The sequence below is a fragment of the Miscanthus floridulus genome, chromosome 3 (assembly GCF_019320115.1).
Source record: "Miscanthus floridulus cultivar M001 chromosome 3, ASM1932011v1, whole genome shotgun sequence".
Lineage (NCBI taxonomy): Eukaryota > Viridiplantae > Streptophyta > Magnoliopsida > Poales > Poaceae > Miscanthus > Miscanthus floridulus.
The window spans coordinates 99,771,376-99,779,223 of NC_089582.1; the positions used below are offsets into that span (position 1 = coordinate 99,771,376).

General features: G+C 40.7%; 1 pseudogene; it reads left to right on the forward strand.

Moving 5' to 3' along the window:
• Window positions 1-4,752: 4,752 nt before the first annotated feature.
• Window positions 4,753-7,593, forward strand: LOC136546243 (E3 ubiquitin-protein ligase RSL1-like; annotated as a pseudogene).
• Window positions 7,594-7,848: the final 255 nt, after the last annotated feature.

The window sequence follows — 7,848 nt, forward strand, 5'->3', positions numbered from 1 at the left end:
CTCTCTTTTGATATTCAATAAGTCTTTACTCCATTGTTTCCCTATGGTAAAATATAAATAATGATACCTAGGATACTCCCAGTAAATGCTACAATGGTATTCTATGCGCTTGCGGAATCCTTCATATTCTATTTGCACTTATAAATACCAACAATCACTCAGAGTACTCCTTGCTATGGTATTAGCATGGCTAAGTAGAATATTAGAGGAATAATTCCTAAGTCATTCTTAATTACAAGTCAAAGCATACATTGATTAGTGAAATTACACCTAGTAGTCATGGCTAAGATCAACTTTATATCTACACATAAGGGATATTACTAAGAAAGATTAAGAACAGAGCTTGTCTTCCTTCGTAACTAGATCCTACTTGTCCTATATTCGGGGAGTGGACTACAAAGGACTCAACAGGAGTGTCACATCCACGATCTACCACACGGCCCAGAATATAGGGTGCATCCTCAGGTAAACAACGTATACGCACCATGCTTACACAATGTCGACCACTCACCCCGTCTATATTAGAGCGAGCGCTATATGAACTTATGTTTGAACATGATGATAATCTAGCTATACTAAGTATATAATCAAAGTAAACAATGAACATTATAACTAGGAACATGAATGATATGAAGAACATTGTCATAACAATTGTAGCAAACATATAAAAGTAATGAGAGATACAAACGAGAGAGGGGTACAAAAGCTATATCAAGCCACGCTCTTAACAAGATCGGGAATCCAAGCGCAGCTTGCCTCCCTGTAGACCTAGCCTAGCTAGCTATGCCCTAGAATATGGTGAAGCTCTAAGGATGACTAGGGTTTCTATCTTCTCAACTAAATTGATCAGGGTTTGATTCTCTTGATTCCTTAGGGGGAGTGGCAGGGGCTGGTATATATTGGCTGTAGCATCAATCCTGAGCCCTTAGATCAAACCGACTTAAATGGATGGCATAGATGTAATCTAGGAGGCGGTGGAGAACTGACATAACGAGGTGGAGGCTGATAGGGGGCCCTACAGGTCGGCCGGCCTACAGCCGTCCCCACCTAGCGGCTTCTCACCCTCCGCCACGATGTGGTGTCTTCTGGTGTCCTCTAGAACCTTCTAGAGTTGTTTATGCCACAATTAAGCGCGATTAATTCTGACATCTAGGTCCACCTTGATGGTTTTCTGGATAAACCCTGCAGAAAATATAGATTCACCAAAACTCATGGAATTTGTTAGTTTAAACCCCTAAACCTTTGTTGGCGATTACTTTCATACCCTTATACATGTTATGTTAATGGTTTATAATGGTTGTTAACTACCGTCAACACTAACCAATTGCTATAAAAGGAGGAGGGAGCCCTCCACACTCCACACAATCTACCTTGAGCTTCATTCTTCACATATTTTTTGTAGTAGTGTCCCTGTAGGTGCTCACATCTAGTTGTAATATAGAAACTAGGAAGAAAGGAGAGGAAGAGAGCTAAGGAGGAGCCAGGTTTGTCAGATCCTCCTCAACTTTGTACCTCTACAGAGCCGACTCATCGTGAGTAACATCCATTTTCTTCTTTTGGTATCTTCAAGGTTTCTATTTTGATTAAATTCAGCTCTTACTTTACTTTACTTATTGGAACTCCGCTCGACCGAGTGCTCTAGTCTTAATATCTAGACTAGTGTAATAATCATTAGCGTAGACGTGATGTCTAGGCTAGTGTTTACCTGAGTTTGCGCCCAATCTCACGGATAGTTGTGGTAGCCCCAGAGGTGACAGCTCTAACGATGCCATTGTAATCCACCATGTTCGGATTGGTGTTTCCATAGAGCTTTTGGCAGCCTTCCCCCGACCAATCTTTATCACCCTTTTCGAGGGCCGAAAAGGTACTGCTGCTCCAAAGTAAGTGAGTATAGTAAGTCTGATCCTTAGTTGTCTAGCTTGTCTTCGGAAAACCTTAGAAAACCCATCTCTACCCACAAAAACACTTTTCTACCTTTATTTTGGATGACCTTGATCCTTTCTAGTACACTTCTCGTTCCCCGTGAATACTCCTGGGTGAAAGCTACAGCGGTATCCGTGCACTTGCGGATTTATTTGTTTGTGTTAACAAATACCAACATCTAGTAAGTGCCCTTTTCCATTTCTCTTATTTTATGCAATGTATTTTCATATCCCTTTTGATGTATTTGCACACATGTCCTCCTGCAAATGAACAATCACCAAAACTTGTGGAATTTGTTAGTTCTAATCCCTAATACTAAGTTTGGTGTTGTTATGAGTGAATTTTATGCGAGATTTGGCGGTTGATTTTAGGAGTAAAGGACCGCCAACAAGCTCTTCCACACTTGTTCTTTGCTAGTCCTCGAGCAAAGGTTTTATCAATTATCCAAAACCATACTAGGGCTTTCACTTGATCTCCAAGTTGGTGAACTTTGTGTGGCCTTCGTGGGCCTCCATCGTCGTGGCCTCTAGCCCGATAGACGGATGTAGTCGAATATACGAGCGGTGCGGGTACCCCTGGCCCATATATCCGACATCACCATTTCCTAGCCTTGGTCGTCACCTCATGTGGACCCTAGCTGAAACACAATTCATTGAAAAGCATTAGTCCACTAGTTGTCACTCAATTACCAAAATCTAACTTAGGGCTTTCGTCGGGGCAAATATATAAGGATGCATATTTTCACATTGGACCAAGCACATTGTAGGTCAAATTTGAGGAATTATCTCACTATTACCAACAAGCTTGTAGAATTTGTAAGTGTCATCACTAAATGCCATTGTATATCTTATACCATTAATTAAATTGGACGTATAACTTCATTCTTTTGTAGGATGGAGGCACACACATGTAGGGTGAAAGGGAGTAAGAACGTAGGTTTCTTGAACCCTATTTCTTATAAAGAGTTGATAGTAAACTATAATAGCACAATCGATGATTTGACCAAAGCCTTGCGCCCAACAAGACAAAGAATCCATACTTCTAGCCTACATCTGCGAGTACATGTGCCCCTAACTTATACCTCCATTACATTGGTCAAGTTTCCATTTTGTCCTTCTTGATATCAACTTAGGAAAGTGGATAATGACTTATCATTGCCGGTTTGTGCTACGAGCCGCGATGATAATGACTTTATCATCATTGGTTCGTAGTACAAATTGGTGGTGATAATAATTTTCACTATCAGTCCCAAATCAGCGTTAATGAACCTCTTATCACCGTTGACTATTACCACCGAAGCACAAAAACTATGGTGACCAGGGGGTGAAGAACTAGTTGTGATAATGTTTCTGTAGTAGTGTCGAATGTTTGTATTAGCATTTTTATGGATCGGACTTGAGACAAGCAAACAGTTTTGAATTGATTCTTGCAAAGATTGCTGTTTTCTGAGTGGTTACTAGCTCTGCATCTCCTACTCATTTGTTGCAATCAAAACTAGTGTTACTTGTGGCAGATTGTTAGGATGTGTTTGGTTCTCAGATGAAGATTGCATCCTATATCCTAGATGAGGAGTCGTAGGCTAAGTGGTACCGTATTTAAAAAAGATTTGGTAAGGTTGTATGAGGGCAAAAACAATGAGATGATGTTTGGTTACTTGCCTGAGAAGATGAAACACATCTGGTTTGTGAAATTGACATGTGCATCTGCCACCCTTATCTTGCATCCACCGAGCGTATCCTGTCAGCCTGCAACCGCTCGTGTAAGTCCTGTAACACATGCAGCCAACCAAATATATTGCTCAGGCAGCTTCATATGCCTCTGCTTGTGCAGCCTGAGGAGAACCAAACATGCCCTTGTGGTATGAGATAGCTTGAGCTCGTACTTTTTGCTTGCTCTCTCTCCATAGTTATTAATATAGCTATACGTGTTTGTGCTGATTTAGAGAAGAATCATCGTTCCCTAAATCACTGCAGCGATCACCAAGTGAGAGAATTGTTCCCTAAATCACCGATCGTGCTCACCTGTTAGTTCGATGGTTACTATAGCATTTGATTTGGTCCGTTCATCTATGTAATGGATGCTCCATGTTGCGTGCGCAGTTTGGGTTCACTAATCATCAAACGTTCACTGGATTAGAAATCAATAATGATAGTCTGACTTTCCTTTTTAGGAAACATTCATTTCCTTAACTTTTCATTTTTAGAAAGCTACAAAGTTATAATTTTTATGTATAACATTTCAAGGAACAAAACTTATCACAACTTTCTCAATATAGCTTTTGGCATTATTTTATATAGACAACTTACGATGAAAACTTTACTACATGACCTTTGCAACCCAACTTTTGTTCATATGACTATTAGTGGGCATCTTCATCATGACAATTTCTCAACACAACTTTTTCTAGCAACCTTTATGTGATAATTTATACGAATGTTATAACTTATTCATAATTTATTTAAAATAATTTATTCTTGACCCTTTTTAACCTAAAATTTTGTTCAAATTATATAGAATAAAAATGGGTAGACTAATATGAAAACATGATGAAGCAAAGGAAAAGAAGAAAAAATAGATGAAAGTATAAAAATCTCTCGACACAACTTTTCCTAGCGCAACTTTTATATATAATAAATTTACCAAAAACATACCTTATACAAAAAGTTTGGTCGATCAACGTCTTTTGAAAAAAAAAATATAAACAACTTATCCAGCACAATTTGTTCTGTACAAACTTTAAACATGAAAAATCATTCACATTACATAGAAGAAACATGGGTAGGTTAATATGAAAAAAAATGAAAAAGCAAGAAAAAAAATCAGAAAACTGCATCACGCCTCTTGGGACCATGACCATCACCACGAACGATGTTCGCTCGCAGCGAACGAACCGGGATATGCAGTCCCACACTCGCCGCCGTGAGCCCGTGACGGCGATGCCGCGGGTGGCTGACCTACCGGCCCCACTTCTTGTTCTCGTGATCTCTCTCATCTAAAAGACCGCGGGTGGCTGACCAACGGTATCCAGCACAACCCCTCGCCGGCAATGGAGGCCTCCGCCGCCGGCGCCGCGGACCCCCCTCGGACGAGGAAGACGGGCACGCCTACTTCACCGAGTCCTACAGCCCCGAGGAGGTCCAGATTCAGGAGGCCATTCTCCTCTCCCTTGATACCTCTCGCGCCCAGCCGGCCGCCGCCTGCTCCGCATCCTCCTCCTCTCACCCCGCCGGTGCCTCCTCCACCCCTAAGGCCGGTACCTCCGCCACCCCTAAGGAAACTCCTCTGGATGGCAAAGGAAAGCGCAAGCTTCAGCTAGAAGGTACTTGTCACTCTCGAATTGAACATTGAATTCTCGATACCTAGATGCTTACGATTCACTTGGATCTCGCCTAATTTTTCTGATCCGACGCAATGTGGAAGACGACCCGAGCGACTCCAAGACGAAGCGGTCCAAGCGCAACCGCTTCAACTGCGCCATCTGCTTCGAGAGGGTTCAGGCTGCGGAGAAGTTTGTTGTGAGCCACTGCGCTCACGCGTTCTGCAACAGCTGCGTTGGAAGGTATGTCGCCAGCAAGGTCGCCGAGAACGTAGCCGTGATCGGGTGCCCTGACCCCGCGTGTGAGACGGGGATTATTGAGATGGATCTGTGCCGGGATATCATCCCGCCTGAACTATTTGACCGGTGGAATGGCGTGCTGTGCGAGGAGCTACTGGGTGATGATAAGTTCTACTGTCCGTTCAAGGATTGCTCGCACTGTTACTAAATGATGGCTCCGTGGAGATCAGGGAAACAGAGTGCCCCCACTGTCACAGGCTGTTTTGTGCTCGCTGCCGTGTGCCATGGCACGATGGGATCAAGTGCAAGGAATTTAAGAAGCTTGGGGATGACGAGAAGGGGGAGAATGATTTGATGCTTAAGAAACTTGCTGACAAGGAGAAATGGCAGAGGTGCCCCAAGTGCAGGATGTATGTTTCGCGAAAATCTGGGTGCTTGCTAATAAATTGCAGGTAATTTTTTCTATCTAATCATGTCTTTCTTCCAATTCGTATTCTTCTCTAAGACTGGGGTCATGTATAGAAATAGGACAAAAAGGCTGAGTATGGGGTGGAGTGGGCTGTGGTGGTAGGGGGGTTGTACCAAGTTGGCAAAGGTTGTTCGTATGATTATGGACAGGAGACGAGAAAGTCTAATTGATGTTCATGATAAGAGAGGAGTGAAAGGAACAATAATTCTTATGGAATACAATCTCCCCTTCACTCTAGAAGTCTAGACATGTCAAATTTGTCTTTTCCATTACTTTTACCATATACATCAAATTTTGTTGGTGATGACATAGGTATTAGCTGATGATCGGTGCTTGAGAAGGACACCATAGTGGAGCAAGCTGAACATGCAACTATGCCTACTATTTATGAGTAGTACACTAGTTAATAATGATATTGTATTGCCACTGATTGCTTCAGCATTTAGTGGTATCAAATGATAAAGCTACCAGCTGATTTGATTGCTGACCCTTTCCACGAACAGCATATCTTGCCTTTACTTTTGGTCCTGTTGGAACTGTTGAAGGTCCTTTTCATGATTTTATGTATATATGGTTTATATTAACTATCACTTTCAGTCTCAGTGAATGACATGGGAGAATGATTAAAACTGTCCTCTTATTTTTGTCTTGTATGTAAATAGGTAAACAGTCATGTACTCTTGTATGCTGAAAATGAGGGAAGCCAAATGATTTTATAATAGGAAATATATAATTATTGTTTGTATCTACACCCTACATTTTGCAGCAAGAATAGCTAAGGTATATTTATTGGTATGTACCAAAGGGAATATTCAACAGGTTCCCATTTTTTGTGTTTAAAGCAAAAACCTCCATGTCCATCTCCTTTTGGGCTGTGAACAAGTTCCTTAAGTGAAACTAGGTTTTATTTCTCATGGAAACTAGTTTCTAAGAGCTAGTAGTTTGCCATGCAGTGAGGACCTGGGTTGGGTAAAATGTAACATTCTATCAAGTTCTAGCATGGTTTTTTGTTGTTCTGCATGATTTTATTTGATCTTTTTGGTTACTTCTGAATTCTGATTTGGGCTTGTGTTTCTAGTTTTGTGCCTATTAGATTTTGTGACTACCAAACTAGTCCCAGCAATTTTAAATATCAATTTTACTGGTCCTATAAGCACAAAAGTATATATTGAATTTTGGTTGTTGATATTCATCTGATCTCCATCATCTGACTAACAAATTTTTTTTTATCATCTGACTTACAATTTTTTTTTGTTCTGTTTTTGAAGGTGCAAACAGTACTTCTGTTACCATTGTGCTGCACCAATGGATAGGAAAACTCACTATTGTGAGAATTGCAAGCACTAGAGAAGTAGAAAAAGGTCTTACTTAATAATGCAGGCTCTGTGCATAGTTGTAGGTGATACCTAAGTAGAATTTCATCCCCTTTTAGTGGAAGTAAGTTCCACCTTCCTGCCTTTGTGATCTTGCTGAGCTGAAGAGTTGATGTGCTGAAGTTATTCTTAAAGCATCCTGCATCATCAACTCCCCCCATCTTGTAATATAATGCATTCCAAAAGTTTAAGATAACTTAAGAATATTCAAATGACGCATGTACCCATGGATTATACCCAGTTAAGGGGGTTCTCCTTAAATTATGGTTTCCTTTTTAACAAACTTAGTCAAATCTGAGCATGGGCACCACATAGAATACCTTATATTTCTGTATAAATTTTAGAAGTCACAATGCACTGTATTCTAGGACAGAGGGAGTATTTGATTAATTTTCTGGTGTTTTTAGGTATATTCTGTTATATGGTCTTTCTAATTCTATAGTTAGGTTCAATTCAGTATATAACAGAAAAGCTAGAAAAAAACATTTTAACTGTGATTACGTGATGTGAACCATACCTTTGTTAGA